Source organism: Sciurus vulgaris, assembly GCF_902686455.1.
Source record: "Sciurus vulgaris genome assembly, chromosome: 8".
NCBI lineage: Eukaryota > Metazoa > Chordata > Mammalia > Rodentia > Sciuridae > Sciurus > Sciurus vulgaris.
This window is the reverse complement of record NC_136468.1, coordinates 102,447,595-102,470,755: the sequence shown is the minus strand read 5'-3', so window position 1 is coordinate 102,470,755 and position 23,161 is coordinate 102,447,595. Positions and strand designations below refer to the sequence as shown.

Sequence of the window (23,161 nt, the reverse complement as noted above, 5' to 3'; positions counted from 1 at the left end):
GGCTGCCTTGGGACAGGCAGGACATGCAGGAAAATCCCCTCCATTTTTTTCTGCTGAAACCCATAATTGGGATTTTGCTGAAAGAGGAGATATTTGAACTTGAGGAGCATGTGTGTGAATCCTGCAGACCCCTCCACCCCTGCCTTTGGAGCTTCAGTTAAAGTTGCTTTATTTTTAGAGGTGGGTGAAGGCCCACTGTTCAGTTTTTTTAGGGGTGATCCCCTCCCCCACAAAGCATCATTGAAATGCACAAGGAAACAGATAAAAACAGGTTCTAGTGTTCTAGTAGTAGGTCTTTTCTTTCTTCTCCCCTGTACTTTCAACCTCCATCATGGATAATAGATGCCAAATAGTTTTCTGCAGTGACAGAGTGGATTCTCAGAGGACATAGGTACCTTAGCTTTGATGTACCTTTGGAACAAAACTTTGGAAATTGCAAAAACTTGAGTTGTAAGAAGTCTCAAGTCCCAGGGTATACTTCCCTCACCCAGTTCCTGTGTCTGGTAGCATTTGATTATGTTTGGCTAAAAACAAAAGCAATCCTCCACTAATATAGAATATCTGAAAAATGTTTGAAAAGCATTGCAAATGAACATAAAAAACATTCTTAACCTACTACTCATGAACGGAATGAGAAATTTTAACCTCGTAGTCCATTCCCTTCTGGTCTGTTTTCTACACGTGTACATATACACATTGCTTAAATGTAGTGACGTAAGAGTTGGCAGTTCTTTTTCAGTTTGCTCATTCTATACTTAGCTTCATTCTCTCCTGCTCAGTTCTCGTCATAGGAAAGGCTTTTTTTTCCTTGAAGTTTTCACTTAAGAGGAAGGTTCTTCCTCTCCCAGAAGGCAGAATGTCCGTGTAGTGAAACCTGCAACACGTGTACTATTCTATAAAGAATAGGACAGGCAGTGAAATCACATTCCATCCAGACTCCTGAACAATCTTGAAAATTTTGCAATCAAGGCGGCTTTTGAGTCTCACGCCTGTTAGAAGCTCAGGTGAGAAGCAGGACAGAGTGATCTGATAATGCAGTTCCTGGAGCTGCATGATGTGGGAAGAGCTGGGAAATGGTGTGTGTAACGTGGAAGGCTCAATTGTGATAGGGCTTGGTAATTGTGCATAGGATGATTAATAAATAACTGTACTCAGACCACTGGGTTGTTACTTCACAGAGAAGCCATTGCTGAATCCTCACAGGTTATATTTTGTCTGGGGAATTAGAATAAAAGGGGGCATGAACTCCTTGAATGTATAATTTGTTCTTCCCACCTCCGTGGGAGATTAAGGAAAGAAAATAAATGCTCAAGCAAATACTTGACTGGGGCTATCGCGATGTGAGGAGTGGCGGGCTGGCATCTCTTCAGCTTACCAGTAGCTTGTATATCAAAATGACCCAGAGATTTCTTAAACAGTCAGTAAGCAACTGTTGAAATAATGTTTCAAGTACATTCAGTCTATTAATGTGCAACAATTATTTATTCCTATACATTGGCTGATAAATACGGATTATTTAGGAATTTCGTGAAGAATTAGGTTTGATCTTTCATATCTCATTAAAATCAACACGACTTCTGTAAATATTCAAGTCACATTGTTTGAGCTTATTGTATTAGCTATTGTCTTCCTTATAAGAGTAATAAATATTTCCACGCTAATTGTATTTTTAAATGTTATATAACATAATGGTATGGCTGCAGGGAAATATACAGAGTAGTACAGGGGTTAACTGTGAGTGACTTGTTTTTAAAAAATGTTTTGTTCTCAGATTTTCTATCACAACAACATATTACGTTCAGTAATTAAAATTACATCTTGAATAAGCAAAAGAAAATTGGAACTCGATATGGCTATAATAAAACTTGTAATATATGGCCGAAAAAGTAAGTTCTCTATAAGAACTATGATAGTTAAGATTGAATTGCTAAAAAAAAAAAAAAAATCCAAAAAAAACAAAAAACATTTTTTCCTAAGTTGATCATGTTTATTTTTTCAATTTCAGTGAAATATTAGCAAATGCAACAAATATACGATAATTTTAAAAAGCACCAGTAATTGACTTCTGAGAGATGCTGCAACATTTTGGCACATGCTTCCTGTCCTTTTCTCTCTGCTTTGCTTTGCTTTTCTTTTCCCTGCTTCATGGGTGCTGTAAATCCCTTACTGTTGCCCATTTAGGAATTGTATCCCCCTCTATAATCAATAATGTTTTAGTGAACATCCTTTTAGCTAAGTCTTTGCAGAGAACCTAAATTACTCCTTTGGGTGAATACCCAGCATGGGAAGGATTAGGTCAGCTGGTCCATACACAACAGACTTGTTATCCCCATCACCAGACTGGTGAACAGTCATGTGAATACAGAGAATGGAGCTGGTCTCCCTGGTGATTGGTAGTAGCGCGTGCTCTGAGAATCAACCTTGGCACTTCCTTGTTTGTCACCAGATCAAAAGATAGTACCTGGTTTCAATTTTATTTCATTTTTCATAATATAATGAAGTAAAACTAGGTTTTCTTTTCTTATTGGCCATTTAAATTTCTTCTTCAATGATCTGGCTCTTCCTTTCCCCTCCTCCATATCCCCCCCCCCCTTTAACCCACTTTGTAGGATCTTTTTTGTCATATACTGCAGATGTTTGAATATACTCCTGTTAGGGTATCTCAATTACACAGCTATAAATTTCCTATTTAAGGAAGATAACGACGCTTGTGAAAAGGAGACAAATCTGAAGCAGACATTTAGGAGCTGTCTAGAATTTTTAGACTTGACATATACCCACGTTTTATGGAAGAAGTCATGCCTGTAGATAAGTGCACTTATTATAAATGGTACAGATGTCACAAAAATCCTTATGAAATAGAACCAAGTTAAAGAAATAGCCTGTCATTGGCACCTTTTAGCTCCCCTGGATCCTTGACTTCTATTAAAATAGATTTATTGTAGCTGTTTCATTCTTTATAAATTTGTTCTTTTTTCATGTCTGTCTTCTCTCTGATTCTACTTTAAAAAAAATCCATTCATGTTTTGTGTAGTTGTAGATGTTCATTTTCCTGGCTGTATAATATTCCTATGTGTGACTGTTTTGCATATTCATCCTGCTGCTGATGGGCATTTGGGAGTCTCAGATTTTTGGCTACAAAGAGTGTTACTATGAATGTTCTTATAAATGTCTTTTGTTACCCTTCGTAATAGATCAGAGATGACATATCGACAAATTTTTAGGCATCTTCCTTGTTCCTCTCCACCTACATCTCTGAAGCAAGGTCAAGAAAGCACAAACTTGCAATACATGATGTTTTTGTTTTCTCTTTCCTTGGCATTACTTCTACTATGAATGAGAGTAATGAAGTTCTCTTAACTAGGTGTTTGGTTCTGATTTAAATTGTAGATAATGAACGTTGGCTTTAGGCTGGGTTCTCATTTCTAAATGAAGAATTACTTCTTATATCTTGTTTTTTTTTTATTTATCAGTTCTTCATGAGTCACTGTAGTAAACTGAAGGTCCAAATTATCTTAAGAGGAAGGAGTTGATTAACTTACAGCTCTCACAAGCAATCTTTTTAGTTTACTAGTTTAATGAAAAACACACACTTGAGGTAAAAATTTGGATTTAGGCCATGTGCGTGCACGAGTTGAGGTTGAGAGATGTACCAAATCTGGATCGTACTGCTGTGTGATCCTCTGGTAGAATTAAACAAAAGGCATTAAAAAAATTTATAGCTGCCTTTTACCAGCTTTACGTCTGATTTTTTTTCTCTCTCTCTCTCTAGATTCTTTGGCTGACATGAGTTTTGAAGTTCTGCCACATTCACTTATCAGCCTGTGGCAAATGCAGTCCTCACCAGAGTTAAGATGAAAGCCTGATAGTTTAAAAAAAAAAAAAATTCATGTGCTACATAAAAATGCCCTACCTTTTAAAGGAATTGCAAGGGTTACCTCTCTCTCTCTCTCTCTCTCTCTCTCTCTCTCTCTCTGCAATGAAAAAGCTAAATTCTAAATTCTGAAATTTACATTCTTTAATCCTGCAAGTATGTGTGCATCTATTAAAAAGTTATCAATACTTCCCCAAATGCATCTACACTGACAATTTGATGACCAGAGGAGGGCCAAATATTTGCTGGTTCTTTTCCAATTTTATGGGTATCTCTGCAAACTATGAATCACTTTGTACTTCTCTCATCTACATGGGCTAAATATTAATCTCCACAGTAACTCCCATGAGTACTGAACAGATGAAAAATTGATGCTGAGAGAGAAGCAGCCTGTAGTACAGAAGTTCGTGTCCGTCTCTTTTGCTTGCCTCTGTTTATTTTCATTCATGTTGCTTTGATGTCCCTTAACGTTTTAGCTGCCATTAAAGCACAGGAGTCTTAAGTCAATGCATAACAATTTAATGTTCTCCAATGATAATCTGGCCACAGTTAACAAGGGCATAAAAAATCAGAGCCCAAGCCTGGCTAGATGGGGCTCCTCGGAGATTCTGTCGGTGGTTGCCCTTTCGTGTTTGGAGCTGGATTCTTCACTTTTGGAATCTCGTTTCTTGGAGCCGATCCTGATCAGAAGGGTGCTTGCTGCTGCTGCCCCTGGGAAATAGCAGCAGCAGACAGCTTGCCTCACTGTTCTCAGACAGTGGCTGGAGCACCCATGCCATCCCTTATGTTGTCCCCTCATCCTTAGAATAATCCTCTAGTTTCTGCAGTGTGCTTTGTGTAAGAGATGCAGCTTTCGCTGCCCCTAGGGAGCCTCTGTTCTGCTGGTGGACACGTTCACGGCAACAGCAGAGAATCCCTTGGCAGACCTTGGGTGGGCAGTTGGGCAAGCTCAGCGGGTGGGCGGAAGAGGCTGAGCATGGTTCCTCTCACCCAGAACCCCAATTCAGGCAAGCCATTAGGAGTTGGTCTTGTGGACACCTGGGCTTCATAGGAGATTTGCGCCCAGAGAAATGAGCGGCCTGTGCTTCTAGAAGACTATTAAGGGGTGAGTGTGAAGAATGCCATTGCTTTTCACATTGTTTCAGCTTTCAGGACTCCACCAAGAGCTTTTGCACTCTTGAAATGGAAAGCAAATGTATGTGACTTCTGGATTCTCAAACATCTATGTCACTGTGCTTTGGATTTTCTTCTGTAGCTTGAACTTCCTTGGTGCAATTGGGTTCTACATTTTTTTATTGAATTTATGAGAATGTTAATATGCTCAGTTTAAAAAGTAATTAAATAAAAATACTTTCAGAACCCATGAAAATCCTGATGCGTTTGCCCATTTGTTTAACTCTTTTTAAATTAAAAAAATTTTTTTTAGTTGTAGATGGGCACAGTAACTTTATTTTGTTTATTTATTTTTATGTGGCACTGAGAATCAAACCCAGAACCTCACACATGCTAGCCAAGTGCTCTACCACTGAGCCACAACCCTAACCCCTTTTTTAAAATTCTTCATTTTTTATTGATTCTTTTTAGTTATACATGACAGTAGAATCCATTTTTATACAATTATACAAGCATGAAATATATCTTGTTTTAATTCAGACTCGAGTACCTCTCCTTCATCTTCCCTCTCCCCACTCCCTGCTCCCTCCCTCTATTGATTATTGGATCTTTCTGCCATTTACCTATGGTTCTTTAGTTTTTAAAAAATTAATTCCTTGTAGATGTACAACATATTGAGATTCTGTATATATATCACATTTTCTTTATCCATTCATCTGTTGAAGGACACATACGTTGGTTCCATAGTTTAGCTATTGTGAGTTGAGCTGCTATGAACATTGACGTGGCTGCATCACTGTAGTATGCTGATTTTAGGTCCTTTGGGTATAAATTGAGGAGTGGGATAGCTGGGTCAAATGGTGGGTTCATTCCAAGTTTTCTGAGGAATCTCCATACTGCTTTCCAGAGTGGTTGCACCAATTCGCAGTCCCACCAGCAATGTATGAAGAAAATCCAAAGCACTGGGGTCATGTACCTTTTTCCCCACATCCTGGCCAACATTCATTGTTACTTGTATTCTTGATAATTGCCTTTCTGACTGGAGTGAGGTGGAATCTCAGTGTAGTTTTCATTTGTATTTCTCTAATTGCTAGAGATGTTGAACACATTTTCATATATTTGTTGACTGTATTTCTTCTTTTGAGAAAGGTCTATTTTGCCTTCAAGTAGGAATATAATCAGACAGTTGACAGTGGCTAAAAAAGTATTTTACTACAACTTTGGTAGTTTTCTATAGTTCCTATTGGCAAGATAATTTAAAACCAAGAATTTTCAGCAGAGTTGCAATACTTGTCAGGGAGCCCAACGTTTTGAACAGGATTTGAACGTCTCATTCCTTCATCATCATTTCATTATTGCATTCTCTAGCAACCATAAGAGAGCTCTTAAAATGAAATATTTCATTACATAAAAGCAAAACCTCTTTTTAATTTTTGTTTTATTTTTTATTTTTTGGTACTTGCGATTGAACCTAGGGGTGCCTAGTCTCTGAGCCACATTCCCAACCCTTAAAAAAAAAAAAAAATTATTTAGAGACAGGGTCTTGCTATGTTGTTCAGGTCCTTGCCGAAGTGCCGAGGCTAGCTTTGAACTTTTGATCCTCCTTCCTCAGCCTCCCAAGCTGCTGGGATTACAGGAATGTACCACTGTGCCCTGCAAAATTTCTTTTTAGATTGCTTAAATGGATTAAAATGCAGCAGTATACAACTGCATAAGTTATAATAGTAGCCTTAAAATCTTAATCTGTACAGGACAAGAATATGTACAGAATGTTTCAATGATTAATTTTGTGCTTATTCTGATTAAATTAGAGCTTCTAATTTTTGCACACACTTTGATATTTTTCCCCCAACAACCAATTCCAAGTCTACTCAGGTAGACCCATCAAAAAGGGAAAACATGTAAAGATAAAAACCAGAAATGAATATGGAAGCCATTCACATGTAAGTGATAGAAAAATATAAGCAAAGATGACTTGAAGCCAGGAGGAGAAGACAGGAGCATCAGCACACAGAGGAGGCCGTCAGAAGGGTCCAAGAGCAGTGCTGGGAAATACCATGGAAACTTCATGGCTGAAGCGCAAACCAAGAAGGTCAAGAAGGAGAGGCACTGGGGTCAGGGCATCCTTGTTTGCACAGGGATTCTGATGTCTGAAGATGAGAGATGGTGTGATGGACGGAGGCAAGGATAGGTCCATCAATGAGTGAGAGTGAAAACAGGGCCACGTGCAGTTGGAGAAGATCAGGAGGTGCAGAGGTGAGTTGATGGAGGGGACAGTGTGACAGGAGGGGTGTCACAGAAGAGTCCTCTTGTGCCTGGGCAATGAGAGATAGGCAGATACACAAAAATAAAGGGTGGTCATGGTTTTATTCCTAGTAACTTCTGAGGCCCCTGACAAGACAGTGGCTTGATTGTTACAGAACCCAGCACAGCACAGAGTCTGTGGACAGAAGACCCATAATTTGTGAATGTGATGGTGACTTGACAGGCAAACACAGGCATATGGTGTCAATTTCCCTGTCCTTCTGGACCACTCTTCCCAGGGCTCCAGATCCTGTCATGCTTAGGAGGGAGAACAGAATGAGCTGCTTTGAGGTAGGAGAATTCTGTGAGGCTGAGCTGCTGCAGAGCCCAGTGGAGGCAGCTTTTCTTTGACCCTGTAGAGGTTGAAATTGGACTGATCCCTGATGTCCTGCTGGATGAACTGTGAGCTATGTTCATTTTATAGGGAGGGGCTGTTACATTTGCTGGGTGGGCCATACTAGGATCCCCCTCACCTTTTTTTTTTTTTTGGCAGGGGGGAGGTCTGCAAATCACAGAGTAGATTAACGGGACCCAATAGAATTAATAAAATTGTCAGGCACAATAAAATAGTGTGGATCATGTGTTTTAGTTGCCGTCTTTGCCAACTCTTCTTGAAGACTTTAGTAGAACTGGACCAGACAGGGAGATTAGGATGGAAGAATTCTTATTTGAATGACTTGGCAGGAGCAGGATGTGAAATCTATCCATTATTATTCCTCTAAACTTAAAGCTTTTCTGCCAAGAAATGTAAATTTCCACTTGTGTCAACAAGATGTGAACTAAAGAATAAAGAAAAGTAAAAAAAAAAAAAAAATACAGATGTTCTCAACTTAAACCAAAGATGCAATATTTTTGAGTATTAGAGTAATTATTAATGCTGTGCTGTTCAGTTGAAAGTACCCCTGGGGTGGGGTGTTAGGTTGTGATTGGCTAGCCTCATTCACAATTTGAATTTGAGACTTTCTCATATCAGGTCTTGTCCAAATCTCCTCCTCCAAGAGAGTCCTGCTGATTTGAACCCCAGCATTCAATACCTGAGGAGAGAGGGTCCTTTCCTCTCCCAAGCCTTCCCCTGACATTGACTGCACTGTACCCCATGTTAACCCCTAATGTTGTATCCGAAGGGCCCTGAGGGCATCAGCCATTCTGTTTTTGTTTGTTTGTCCTTTTTGTTTTTTGGGGGAGGGGACTGGGAATTGAACTCAGGGGCACTCAACCACTGAGCCACATCCCCAGCCCTTTTTTATATTTTATAGAGACACAGGGTCTCACTGAGTTGCTTAGGGACTTGCTTTTGTGGAGGCTGGCTTTGAACTTGCAATCCTCCTTCCTCAACCTCCTGAGTCGCTGGGATTATAGGTGTGCACCAACATGCCCAGCCAAGCCATTCTGTTTTTACTCTTCTTAGAAGGTCAGGTTTTGTGCTAGAACTTTTTGAGTCCTTGATGTGGAAGTGTTTGTATGAACTGAGCGTGGAGAAGGGCCAATCTGGGCCAGTTTATACTGTTTATGTTAACTTGGCCCATGAACCCAAAAGTTTTCATTTAAGATACAGAATCCTTTCCTGACAGCATTTGCTTCTGCATCTGGTCAGGAGATTCCTAATTTAGTGGAAATAGGAGTCTCAAAATTTTACTCTTGGATGGGCCTCCCCCTTCCGTGTGAACAAAAGGACCTATCTGCCAGTCTAGGTGTAAAATCGTAGGGAACAGATTTGATCACTGACTTACCTGCTTTGTGACTTTGGGGAGTTAATTTCTGTGCGTCTGTTTCCTTCATCTGTAAAGTGGGACCATATTATTATCCACAGACTTTAAAGTTTGGAAGCATTAGTATGTAGTACTTTGGAAATGGTAGCTGTTTTATTCTTTGGTATGTTATTTCCCTGGTGAATTTCATAATTCTACTAATGGTGTTCTTAACATGTCATAAGATAGATACATCCGGGGACCGCATACTTTTTCAGCAAAAGACTGGTGCCATAGTTTGGATCTTAAATGTTCCCCCCAGTCTGGAATGTTAAGGGCTTTGTCCCCAGGTTTGCATTATTAGGCTGTGGTGGGCCTGGTAGAGGTTTTTAGTTTACTGGAGGTGTGTCCCCAAAAGGGATTATGGGACTCTGGCCTCTTCTCCTACCCCTCTCTCTTTTGTTTCCTGGTCATGAAGTAAGCAGTTTTGCTTCCACTGTACAATCCTACCATGATGTGCTGCCTTGCCACATGAACTATAACCTCTGAAACTTATGAACTGGAATAAACTGTTTCTCTTTATATGTTGATTATCTCAGGTATTTTTGTTATAGTGACAGAAAGCTGACTACCACAGCCAGCTAGCAAATATTTTTAAAATTTTTATAGGTTATTTGGTCTCTGTCACTAACAACTTTATTGTTGTAGCTCAAAAGCAGCTGTTGGCAATATGAAAATGAATAAACATGGTTGTGTTCCAATAAAACTTTATTTATGAACACTGAAATTGAATTTCATATGACTTTATGGTCATGAAATATTTTTTGATTATTCTTTAGTCATTAAGAATTGTAAAATCCATACTTAGCTCACAGGCTATACAAAAATAGGCCCTGGGTATAGATACCAATAACCATCCTACAATAATTTGCTTGATCATTTTTAGTAAATATCACTGCAGGAGAAATATAAAAATATAAAAATTTCTGAAGCTGTTGTAGAAAACCAAGCAGAGAAGATTGATTTTTTTTTTTTTTTTTTTAACAGAAATTTGGGAAGACCTAAGCATAATTTTGTTGTCAATGTTCATTGAATTTGACTCAGGATAGGTCAGAGGAGTGAGTGAAAGAGATGACCAGTTGAAATGAGCGGAGTATTCAGTTGGATCTTTTCTCTGGTTACGAACCAGAGACCAGCCACCCTCTCGCTGGTGCTTGGTGAAGATGTTCACCGACTTGTTCCCTTAGAGGAACATCTAGGAGTAGTGAGGAGTAGAGCGGTGGTGACCCATTTTGTCAGGTGAAGCAGCAACTTAGGCAAATGCGGTGACGAGTCTAAGGATAAACCCTCTTAGCAGGAGTATCAGCTCGGAAATTCAGGTTCTGGCCTTGTCCCCGATCGCTTCATTTTACCACCTTGCTTGGCCTTATCGTCCTACAGATAATAGGGATTAGTGACGGTATCTAGCATTCATCAGTGCCACAGTTCATAGTTATATTTAACCCTCAGAAAACCCTATGAAGTCAGAGGGGCAAGTTTTATCCTTGCCTTTTATAGGGGAGGTAAATGACAATCTGATGTATTTTAAGGTACCCTGGGTCACACTTGATTAAGGGCTAGAGGCAAGTCTAGGAGCTAGGTTTTCTAACTTTTATTACCCATGCTGCCTTATTATACTCCATGGCAGTTGATGTCATTAATACCCAAACATCAAAAAATAAATTGAAAAAGAAATAACATCCTGCCATGGTTCCAACGCTTGGCAGTAAGTTTTAAATGGAGGTTTGTGTTATGAGAATTTTTGCTTTCAAAATGTTGCATGTGCCTCCTGTAAAAGGTTGAATGAAATGATTTTATTTTTGGTAAGTGGCCCATGTAAGTTTATTATTTATTTATTTTGGTCCTTTATTTTATTTTATTTTTTTTGCTCCAGCTCCTTTGGCTAAATGAAGCACTGCTGTATTTTTATTGCATATGCCGTCATTAAAAGAAATTGAAAAGAGGCTTGTTAGTTTTAATATCGCATGGGTGGAAATATATCTGGCACGTTTAGGAACAGTTATTGTTCCTAATAGTGCACTTTAAGAAGTAGTCTGGTTTTGTTCTTGATTTAAAAAAAAAAAAAAGAAAAAAGGTAAACTTTGTTAAATTTGCTATAATTTGATGATCGTCTTTAGTTGGGGAGGGGGAATGTCTCCGTATAGTGTGACTCTCACTTTATTGACTCATTGCACAGTCCTTTCCAGCCTGTGGGAGGGGATTATACTCTTGGGCAGCATGAAGGGCCTTTCATTTGTTGGTAAATAATCCAGGCAAAGCTGCTTCCAAGTGCAAGTCTTTCCCCATTCTCTGTAAACCATATGCTTCTTTAACTATTGGACATATGCCCCTTTCAATAAACTATGCGAGGCTTTAACTGCTGGAGCTATTGTTAAACACAGACCCAATGCTTAGACTGCTTTACATCTAAGCCTGCAACAGGATCTCCCAGAAGACAGTGTTAAATATTCCTTTGCAGAATAGCTGTTCAGAACCTGGAAACACTGTGGCAAGATGGCAGGTTGTGGTGAGGAAGGATATGAAGGAGAGAGGAGAGAAACACAGGGACAAGAAAATCATTCAACTTGAGCATGAGAAGTGTCATTTGCCCTGCAAGGTGCTAAACCTGCCCAAATCTGGCATTAGGAGCAACAGAAGTAGAGGAAGAAATTCAGAGAAGTTTCTGAACCACATTTTGTGACTCTAGCATGAACTTCACAATGAAATTAATTTGGAAAAACCTGAAGTGTACTTTCCTGATAGCCTTTGTAAGAAGAGGTAAACTAGTTTTTGCAATGACAATAGTCTTCATGTAGACTTTTAGAGAAATGGCAAGCAAATAAGTGTGGTTTTCAGATTTTCTTTGAAGATACTTACTAGCAGCTATAGGGGTTAATTTTAATTTGCAGTCTCTGAGAAAGTCAAGCTTAGCTGGTCACTTACCTGAAGGAGAAAGTCAATCTGTTTTCTGTTGCTATAACAGGATTCCTGAGACTGAGTAATTTATGAACAATAGAAGTTTATTTGGCTCACAGTTCTGGAGGCCTGGAAGACCAAGAGCAGGCGCCCATACCTGCTCAGTCTCCTGTGAGAACCTTCTTGCTGCATGATAGTACAAAGAAGGGCATTGTACAGCAAGACGGGTGACCTAGCCAGAGAGAGAGTTCACTTTTTATTGTAAAGCTTCTCCTGCAATAACCCATTCAACCATTAATTCCTAAATGGATTAATCCATTCATCTCCAGCAAAGTCTTCATGACCTATTCACTTTCTGATGATCCTACCTCTGAACATTGCTGCATTGGAAACTTAGTTTCCAACTTAGGAACTTTGCAGAACAGTCAACCCATAGCAAATGACTTTAAGCAGGTTGTTTAATCCTGGTTAAGCCTCAGAACTTAGACCTGAATAGCTATGTGATGGTACTCCATGCCCGACAGACCTGTGAGGACTGGGTGCGATTAATGCATATGGAACATTTAGTGCTTGTCTGGCATGTAGTAAGTGCTCAGTAAATGAGAGTGGCTTCTAGCATAGTAGTTAGTATTGCTAAGATGTTTTTCTCTTTTATACTTTTCAAGGGTGAAAGCAAGTTAACAAGTTGCTGAAAGGGATATTAGAACTCTTTGGTATTAATTTGGAAGGCATTTAGTATCATATATATTTTTAAAAATTTTCTTGAGTTGATGGACCTTTATTTTTTTCATTTATTTATATGTGGTGCTGAGATTCAAACCCAGTGCCTCACAAATGTGAGGTAAGTACTCTACCACTGAACCACAACCCCAGCCCACAGTATCATATAATTTAAGATATACTAATTTACTGAAATCACCATAAAGCCTTATGCCAATACCAGGTATCATTAATATGTATAAAACTAGCCTTTGCCTCTTAAGTGTATCTTATAACTTTAAGAGGTGGAATAAATACTTTTAAGCAAGGCTTCAATAGATAAACTTATAGGAGAAGTTTTCAATTTTCATGTACTTACTTTGGACTTTAAGAATTATAGCAAAGGTCACACTTAAAATAGAATTTAAAGTACAAGTCAAACAGATCAGACTTTTCCATACTCCAAAATGGTTGAGAAATATAGAAACATAAAGAAAGAAATAAGCCATAGAAATATTTTCTTGTTCTTTTGGTACATTTCCTTAAAGGTTTTTTTTTATTATTATTATTAAATTTAGAATCTTAGAATAGAAACAACTATTTATTTCTTTTCCCCTTATCTTCCCTTTCTCTCAAAATTTGAATCCTTAAAAAATTTAGAGAAATAGTAGCCAAGAGGGTAAAGGAATAGTCTCTGGATTCTAATCCAAGGTCTGCCACTTTCTGGCTGTGATTTTGTAGACAATTACGCCTCAGTTTTTGTATCTGTAAAATTAGGATCATAATTGTACAGACCCCAGTGACTTGTCTTGTGAGGTACACACAAAGGCACCTGGCACTAAGTTCTGGGTAATGAGTATTTTCTTACCTTCCAATGTTTGTAAAGACTCACAGAAATACTATAACATTCCATCTTGTCATAAGGGACATTTATTTTAACTTATTTTCCTTATTTTAAACAATTCTATGATGAACATCTTTGAACCTAAATCATCATCTTTCCTATTTTTTTTCCTTAAGGTACATCCTGGAATTATAATTTACAAGATTGTCAAGACACATTTGGCCAGTTTTGGACTTATTTATTTATTTATTATTATTATTTGGTACTGGGGATTATACCCAGGGGCACTTAGCCAGTGAGCCACATCCCCAGCCTTTTTTATTTGTTTACTTTGAGACAGTGTCTCACCAAGTTGCTTAGGGCCTTGTTGAGGCTGGCTTTGAACCTGAGATCCTCCTGGCCCAGCTTCCTGAACCACTGGGATTTTAGATGTGAGCCACTATGCCCAGCTGCAATATATATTCTTTGGATAGTGTGTGAAAGTTACCACCCCTATAACCTCCTTAATACTCAGTAGTATTGCTTTTGATATTATAATGTTCCCAATTGTTTTCTAGGTGCAAGTGGGGCTTAATCCAGCCTGCTACCTGTTTATTATTATTATTATTATTATTATTATTATTATTATTATTATAAGAACTGTTACTATGCATATTTAAGATATTCAGCACAATATTTTGAGAATCATGTAGATAGTAAAAAGTTATTACAGTGAATCAAATGAACACATCCATCATCTCACATAGTTACCAATTAAGTCTTGTTTTTGTGGCAAGAGCAACTAGAATGGGCTCATTTAGTGTGAATTCCACGTGTGGTACAATTTTATTCCCTGGGGTCCTTCTGTTGTATATTAGATTTCTAGACTTATTCATCCTGTATATCTGCCACTTTGTATCTTCTCCCCTTATGTACAATCTGTGAGCAAAGGATGGTTTTTACAGGTTTTAAGTGTGACACATGAAAATTACATTAGATTCAGATTTCAGAGTCCATCAAGTTTTGCTGGAACACAGTCAGGCACATTGGTTTCCATATTGTCTATCACTGCTTTCACCCAATACCAGCAGCATGAGTGAGGTTTGTGTGGTTTGCAGCCCTATGCTTTAGGGCATTGACCAAAATTCAAGTCAAATTCATTTTGTATTTCTTGGCATGGAGAAGGGAGGTCCCATAGCCAAATATTTAAGTGTAGGCTTTCGAGTCTGTCTGCCTTGGGTTCCAGTTTTCACCCATGAACCAGCTTGTGACCTGGGTAAGTCACTTCCCTTCCTGGTACCATTATTTTCTCTTCTGGTTAATGAGAATAAAGACAGTGCCTTCACATGACATTATACTAAAGACTGCAGGAATGAGACTGTTGAGGTGCTTCCTACCTCCGCATAAGTAGCTGTCATTATTTGGCGCATGGTTAATAGATTTTGGTTGGCAGGCTTGAGAAAGACTGGTAGGAATTGTGAATGGACTAACATTATTTGTATTTTAGAAAGATAGATGAATTTGATCTTCTGTTTGTGTTATTAATTGCTTTCATCATTACTCATTTAAAGTAAAAATGCATTTTCCTTGGCTTCGGGACATTATGTTCTCCTGAATCTGCTTTGGAGTCTGGGGCAAAGCTAAGAGGAAGGCCTGGCTTGTGTCTGTCTACCCAGTCTCCCTGCAGGGGTGATGGAGTTGGTGCTGTCTCTGTCAGTGTCTGCCCTGCCCAGGTGCTCAGGTCTCTGGCCCAAGGAGAGGACAGCTGCTGAGGTGGCAGAGCATCCTGTCTTGGCTGTGACTGTGAAGGTGTGCTTGGGGAGAGCTTAGGTTTTGTGACCCTTGCCTCTTCTCTCATAGATAGTAGCTGAGCCATTACCTGAGAGTTTTCTAAAGTTGCAGACTTTTCATGGCTCACTAACTAGACTCTGACTGCCAAGTTAAAATTGTGAAGAATCAAAATATGGTGTTTTAATTTGGCTCTCTCAAATGCACATTTCATAACCGAGGTCACAGTGGATCATAGCTGGAGGGGGTTTTTGTCACAGAACTCTAAGACGGGCAGTACCTGGCCTTTGTCCAGAGGCTGATTCAGCATTGGTGAGTCCTGCTCACTGTCCCTCGGGTGTCATGGTGACCTCCAGCTCATTTGGGTACAATAATGGTATTACCTTGATGTTAAAATGTACTCTCCATGAGGATCTGATTTCTGCAACTGAGTCAGCATGGTCTGTAAAATTTTATTAAAAATATAATACCACCATATGCTCAGGCTTTCTCATTACATGATCTTCTAAAGACAAAAACATGCAAATAAACACACCAGATGAAAACAGTTGTGTTCATTTCTGCCATTAAAAAAAATGATAGGAATGTTCAGCAATGGGACTTTGCTGTCAAGAGGGAGGGATGGGCACCTGGGAACCATCGTTTGAAAGTGCTATAGGAAGGAACTTCTAGGTGCAGAGACTTATTCCTTCTGCCTTAAAGGAAAGGCAGGCTCTAAGTCCTGTACCACCAGAGCTGACCTTGATCTCTGGAGTGATAGGAAGGTTCCATTGGAGGAGGCAGCCAGGAGGACACCCTGGCCTATGGACAGGACTTTCATTGTTTCTGTCAAACTGTTGGCTGTGGATCTCATTATGGAATCTTAACAGCTCAGGCCTGTATGTGCAAAGTTGAGAGAGAGAGAGAGAGAGAGAGAGAGAGAAAGAGAGAGAGAGAGGGAGAGAGAGAGAGAGAGAGAGAGAGAGAGAGAGAGAGAGAGAAAACTGAGTTCTCAAAGAAATCTCTGATACCTAAATGTTCGGGAGACTATTACTTGCAGATAGGCATAAATGCACTGTTAAGCAGAAGGAAAAATTTTGACCCTCTTGGGAATTTATTGTACAGCTTTTGATGTCACTCATTAACTCACAATGTGTAAGCAGAGACTAGAAACTAATAGCAGGCTAATGGAAGAAGATTCGTGTTGTTTGAGAATTCTTAATTCCAGGAAGAGTCTTAGAATTCTTAATTCAAGGAAGGGTCTTTGGAAGCTCATAGAAAATAAGAGTGCCCTTCACCCCTTTTAAGAAGATCCCACAGAGCCCTCCAGGGTACAGTATTGTTTGTATTTTCCTTTCTCTGGGGTATGTGTGGTTTGACTAGTACTGACTGTGGGGAACTGTCTGTTGGTTAGTACCATTGGATTTGGACTTGGACTTAAGTATATGCCTCAAGCAATGTTCAGCCAAGTCGCAGAGATCTTGTCATCAACCTTCAGGGGCATCCTCTCAAGGACAAAATTAGGGTTGTAGGTCTCTTATTCAGGGAGGTTCGGGGGTATAAGGAAAATGAATGGAAACCCTAGAGACTCCAGGGCACACTTGGTGAGGCCCCAGAGAAGCCTGTGTTTTCTGCTCATCATTGCCATTATCTTTTCCAAGATGTAGGAGGCTGCTTGGTCTGCATGCCATCAAAGCTGTACTGCAGTGGAGGTAGCGGCCACTTGAGGTTTTACGTTATAGTTTATCTGAAACCTCGTCTTCTTGTCTGCCTATTCCTTTCGATCCCAGGGACTGTTTTTGAAGTTATAAGGAGTTCCGTAAACTAAGTGGTTGGGAAGTGAGGTAAAGTTTAGCCTTGGGTTGAGCACCAACCTGCTGCTCTTAGGAGCAAATAGTTGCAGCCAATGGCCAGTACGTCATTGGTACACCTGGACTGGGTTTTATTCTTTGGCAAGAAACCAAAACAACAACAACAAACTTTGGAAATGTTCAGATAATGAAGATGCTCATATGCCTCTGATGTTGGGTAGTTTTTACTTTCGCTCCTCTGACCCTGGGACCTACTGGTTGATGAAAGTAGGGAGAGGGAGCTGCCCCATCATCTTTGAGGGAGGGTTGTCACTTGGATTTGTCCAAAGCTTCAAATCCTGCTGCTGCCCTCTCAAGTTGCAGGCCAGGCAGTGTGGTTTTAAAGGTTGCAAACAAAGCCGAGCGCTCCCTCTTGATCCTTCTGGGCCCCTCCTTCTGTCATCTGTCATTGTCAATGGGAGATGTATGTGTAGCCGCACAAGGGCAATGTCTGACCCCAAGGGTATTGGCGATGTTCTTAGAGAAGGCATTGTTTGTTCAGGCTCTTTGGAAGCCAAGCTCTAGGCATTCCAGGGAGCAGCCCCTGGTTCAGGCACAACTGCAATCTAGGTGGAAAGGGGCAGGGGGGGGGGGGGGCTATTCTGCTCTTATAAACTACAGGAACTTTATTCCCTCTGCCTAATATAATTCTGCCCTGTTCATGAATACACTTAGACTCCTCTCTTTTTCATTTCTCATCTCTTTTTGGGCAAAGTCATAGGGAGGGAAGGGAGGACTTGGATTCCATTGGTTTCTGTTCAAAGAGCATCAAAATGTAAATAACCAAAGGAATAAAAGCTGATAAGATGCAACAAATGCATAAGAGGAAATAAATGAAATAATGCCCTCTCCAAATACAGTAAGGCATTTGCTCGGGAGGAAAAGCAGAAAACCATGCTCTGTGTCTTGAGCAGGACAGGAGGGCGGGGCCCCAAGCTCCTGGAAGCACATTAAAAAGTCCAGGAACACACAAAAGACACTGCCTGAGCCTCAAGTGTCCAGGAGTGGATGACAGCACTGAGTGAGGCCTGCCCATGTCTTGTGCCTGGGAGGGAGAGAACAGTCCTCCTGCCCAGGTGCTCCGCTGGCTCAAAGCCTCACCATAGATTTGTCATTAGGGTCCCACTTGGTGTTTCCCAAGAGTGGGTTTATGTTTTCCAAAAACCTACGGAGGAACACATGCCTTGTTAACACGGCTGTGTGGACTCAGTAAGGAGTGGTTGGAATTCTCTGGGCAACACTTCCCTGGGATTTCATTTTAGGAATGGAGTCTCATGCCCTGTCCTTACCACCCTCATTGGGTGGCTGGGAGGATCAAATGAGATGCTGTAAGTGGTGTTGGAAAGGGATTATTTATTGTCTTCAAGAAGGGAGAGATGTTTGCTGACAAGGGGTCAGAACTAGTCACCTGCATATTTATTGAGCCTCAGCCCGGTGTTTTAATTCACTTGAAGATGACCTTATCTTTCCCATATCAAAATTATGAGCTTTCACAGACTCAGACCTTAAACCCGGGAATATGGTTTTCTTGTAAAAATCCCATTCAGCTAGAAATCTGAGTATCCAGTCTTTTTCTTCCTCCCCCCTTAACATTTTCTTGCCTCCTCCCCACCCCCCACCCACCCTTCTTTTTGGTTCACTGCAACCTGAGTGCCACTTTTCTGGGAAAGCCTGATATTCTGACTTCAGTTTTGTAATTTAATGATGGAGAGTTTCCTTAGTAAACCAAATTTAGAGTCCTAGAATGCTTATCTTATATCCAGACCTTGAACATAAAAGGCATTTTATACCCGCAATTGTTCATTTAATGAGCAATTGCAGAGTGCAGGCCGGTTAAGGGATTGAGCTATATGCACTATTATTGCAAGAAGTATTCCGAAATACCAGAAATAGGACGTAAGCTCTGATCAGGGAGACTGCGAGCACAATTACCTTCTTTTCAAATCCTTCTGTGACACTGCGGGAGGAAAAAGGACTTTGAAACTTGAAAGGAAAGAGCTTGCTTTCAACCTCAAAAGCTAGGAGGAAAGGGCTCTGAAATTTGCTCAGAATTCCCAATTCACCATTAGCCTGTTTCTTCCTTTAGCCTCAAGGCATTCTCCGCTTTTTGAAAAGATGTTAAGAAATTCAGTCACAATAGAGAGCCTAGTTTTGAACATGTTTCACTCGGTCCATTGAGGTCTGGGCTCCAGCCTTTGTGTGGGGTGAATTGAGCTGAGCGGCTAGCTGGTTGGAGAGAGGTGAATGAAGAGTCGCTGTGCAGTCGCAAATTCTGGCAAAGAAAAAAGCTCACCCCTTCCTTTATTTTACAATATGCATTCCTGTACAATCCTGCTAGTGGCAATATGCGGAGCCGAGCCTGTCCCTAAGTCAATACGGAGTACTTGGTTTATAGCAACTCTTGTTAAGTTTGTCTTGTAATTGAAGCTGCTGTTGACCTTGCTTGGGGACCATTTGTAAAACCGTTTATTTAGCATAAACTGAAATAATAAACCCTCCTTCTCTGGGGCCGATTGTGATAGGGTGACATTAGTTTGATTTAATGATTAGCCGCCTGACCCTTCTGCTGGAGAGAGCGGCTTGAATAGGGAGAGTTCACTCCGAAGCACTCGGAAAGAATACTAATGAGCTTGTTAAATTTAGCATGGCTCCAACCACTTTTAATTCCTCTAATGGGAGCCGCACTGCCTGGGAGAGGGAGAGGGAGAGCCAGAGAGAGGCCGAGAGACACCGAGAATGTTCCTAGAGGGTCGGCACAGCTAGAGAGCGCTCACCAAGAGAAGTTTACAGAAAGTAGCTAGCCAGAACCTGGGGACTGAGTTGTAAGTATCATCTGTTCTCTTATCCTGGTGGCTTCTAGGTCTTGGGGCCAGACAGGAGAAGTGGTTTTCAAATGGGGATGCTGGGGGCAGTTGAAACTCCATGTTCAGGGAAAGAGGGCAAACACGTGCATTGTGAGCTCCTCATCAGCCAGTTTCATTGGGTGACAGGAGGGTATCCTTACTTAGTGATGTCTAGCAGAGTTTTGTTTTTGCACTGGAAGGATTGTCTGAAACTTTGCTCTCAGAAAAAGAAACTTAACCTCCTCAGTTACAACAAGAAATCGTACAGGAGTTGATGGTGTAGGAGTGTGTATTCGAGTCCGGCTTCATCCAACAGGGTGACTTTCTCCAGACCTTTTATTATCAGTGTCCTAAGCACTGTATGTGATGAAGCAGCTTTGGCTATTTCAGAGTTTTCTGGCGCCAAGAGTGTGGCACCCTAAGTAGGTTGCTTTTGGATGAGTTTGGAAAAATCTCCATCAGTTTCTAAGACATGATGCTTTGGGCGGCTCTTCACTTGGGGGCAGGAATTCATTCACGTCATCTTGAGCATGAATATACAGAAAGAAGGAGGTACAAAGTGGGATTATGATGACAGTATTTAAAGTGATTTTTTTTTTCCTGAAAGTTTTGAGTGAATTGCATGTTTCAGTTTGACCCCCGAGCTTGCAGCTGTTAAACATAGAGAAGCTCGAACAGTTGCCTTGTGTTTGGCTGTTAAAGTCCATTGGCAGATGCTCTTGGAGCAGTGGGCTGTTTGCTTACATTTTTGTAGCAGACTTCTGCTTGTTGCCATGGTGGACAGTATGTTTCTGTCAATAATTTGGCCTGGCGTAGCCTGTCTGCACTGACTCTCAAACTTTATTGAACAGCTTGACTCAAATGAACAAGATTAGACAGCTCTCGTCTTTTGGCTTGCTGAAGTGGTTGCTAAATTTATAAGAGCAGGCAGGAATATCGCTTGGAAAGTTTCTCTTTCACTGTATACAGAGTGCTTTCAAGCCTTGTAGCTGTTTGTATTCGGGAGTGTGTATACTGTCAGGTTTTCATCTGAATGTGCATCAAAAGCAGCTCAGTGCAGAAGGTAAACTTCATGAAATATTTGTCTGCTGGAATTTTTTGGGGGAGGGGGCGTGTGTTGGGTTAAAATATTTTAGCACCAACCACTGTAAAAGTTAAGTCTCCTGATGAAAGTTTCTACATTAAAAACATTCTTGCCTGCATTTAAAGGAATTACTTAATTTTTTTGGTATTAAATATTTGAACTTTGATTACTCCTTGTTTTATTTTAATATTCATACAAACTGGGGTAACTCATTAAGAAAAATCATTTAGCTAACAGGTCACCCCCCCCTTCCCACACACCATCCCCCTTCTCTCCTACTTCCTTTTCCCAGGAGGTTAGGGGCCTTTGGGGGGTGGGAGAACTCTCTGATCAGACCATACCAATTATTCAATTATTGGTGAAGTTGATTCCAATTCTCATCATAGAAAGACATCATTTCAAAGAAACTGAGTTTATTATAGGTATGCAGTTTCAAGGGAAGAAAAGTTAATTTCTTCTAGGAAGATTAAGTCAAGGAAATCCTGTTTTAAACCTGGAACAGATTAGTAGAGCTTGGGTATTCATCTTAGAGAATGCTAATTATGTGTCAGAGCCCCTGTCAGGAAGGGCTCTCTGGCCTCCAAAAGAAGGTCCCATTCTACAGAATGTATGCCTCACTGCTACAAGTTCACTTCAGGTTGAAATTTAAAATAAAGGTTTTATACAGAGCACAAATTAGTGGAAAATATGACTTGGGCCATTTGTAGGTTAGAGGAATTTTTATAAAACCAACATAGGTTTTAGTGCATTTGACACCCATTTGCTCTTACATAACTGCAAAACCCTCTTTCTATAGCCTGCAGCTTTACTGCTAATAAAACACAAGGGTGGACTAGTGCCTAAAAGAGTTAGTCAGAAGGGAAAATAAAAAAGTTCTTTTTTCTTTTCTTTTTGGTTGTTTATTTTTAAATTAGCAAAAGCATGATTTGAATTGTTTGTGGAAAGGTCAGTGTGAAAATGTGGGATTACAGCAATTTTTGTGGTTTTTAAAAATTTGTTACTTGATAGATTAAACTCATAATTTATCCCTTCTTTTAATATAAGGTTTTGGTTGAGAATCTGCACAGAACAATACTAAAATAATATTTCAAAGTTACCTTGTAGTCGTCAGCAAATTCAGTGTAAATACTAAAACATACTTCATGGTCCTTTCTATTTTGCAAGTCATTTGCTAGGTTAAAACAATTCATTGCTTATTTTCAATTCCTGCACATAGGCACAAAGACTGAACTTGCTACTGACTTTAAGTTGTTCAAGTCCTTAGTCAACACAAAATGGTAGTTGTTATTTTAGTTTGTGTTTTTATGGGTTGTCTGTGTGTATTGCTCTCCTTTCTTCTGATTTTGAACCAAGAGCTATGAAAATGCTAGAGCATAGATTTTCTGTTTGTGGGCTCTTAGCCAGTCATATCTGCATTATGGATTACTTGGAAGATAAGTTTATATGTTGGAATAAGATGTGTTTGAAATCTGTCCATTCAACATGTATAATGATATTATTACTTATACCAAATTATAGTTTTTTTTAAAAAAATAAGGAATATGAAATACATTTTTAATTAGAAGCCTGAGTAGTACCTGGACAGCTTTGCTTCCATCAGCATTAACCTGCCAGAGTGCAGTCTATTGATTATATCCACAGCTTCTTCTGGGGTACACTGGTTTAGAATGTGTGTGATTATGACAGGTAGATTGCTCCACTAACAAGTGAATTCAGGTAGCCAATTTTGGTTTCATTGTATGCCTTGGTTCTTGGATCCACTATTATAGAATGGTCATCCAATCACGTTTGCAGAAGGTTCTTACAGACTGATAGGAGCTGAAGTTTTAGGGAGCTGGAATATTAACTATATGTGGAATTTCCTGAAACTGATTCTTACATATTTGAAGAAATATATGCCCTGCTCCCTCTGCAGAGCACGGACAGATAGCACCATCGCTGACACCTGTCTTCCTTCCCCACACAGCCATCTCACACGTGGACTTTCACTCAGTTTTCTTCTTAGTTCATAACTTTGCTCTATGGGCAGAAACAGGAAGGTCTCTCAGGAGGTTCTGCAGGTTTTTCTGATTGGTACCTTTCTTCCTTGTCTCCAGTGGGTGTTCAGTTTCATTTCCGGCTCTGTTAAATCTCTCAGCTGGTTACAAATCTGACTTTAAAA

General features: G+C 40.0%; 1 protein-coding gene across 4 annotated transcripts in view; it reads left to right on the top strand.

Annotated features, from left to right (window-relative positions):
- The window catches only part of GLI3 (GLI family zinc finger 3), a 274,948-nt gene that overhangs the window by 65,741 nt on the left and 186,046 nt on the right, over positions 1-23,161 (top strand). The gene's annotated exons all lie outside the window — the stretch shown is intronic.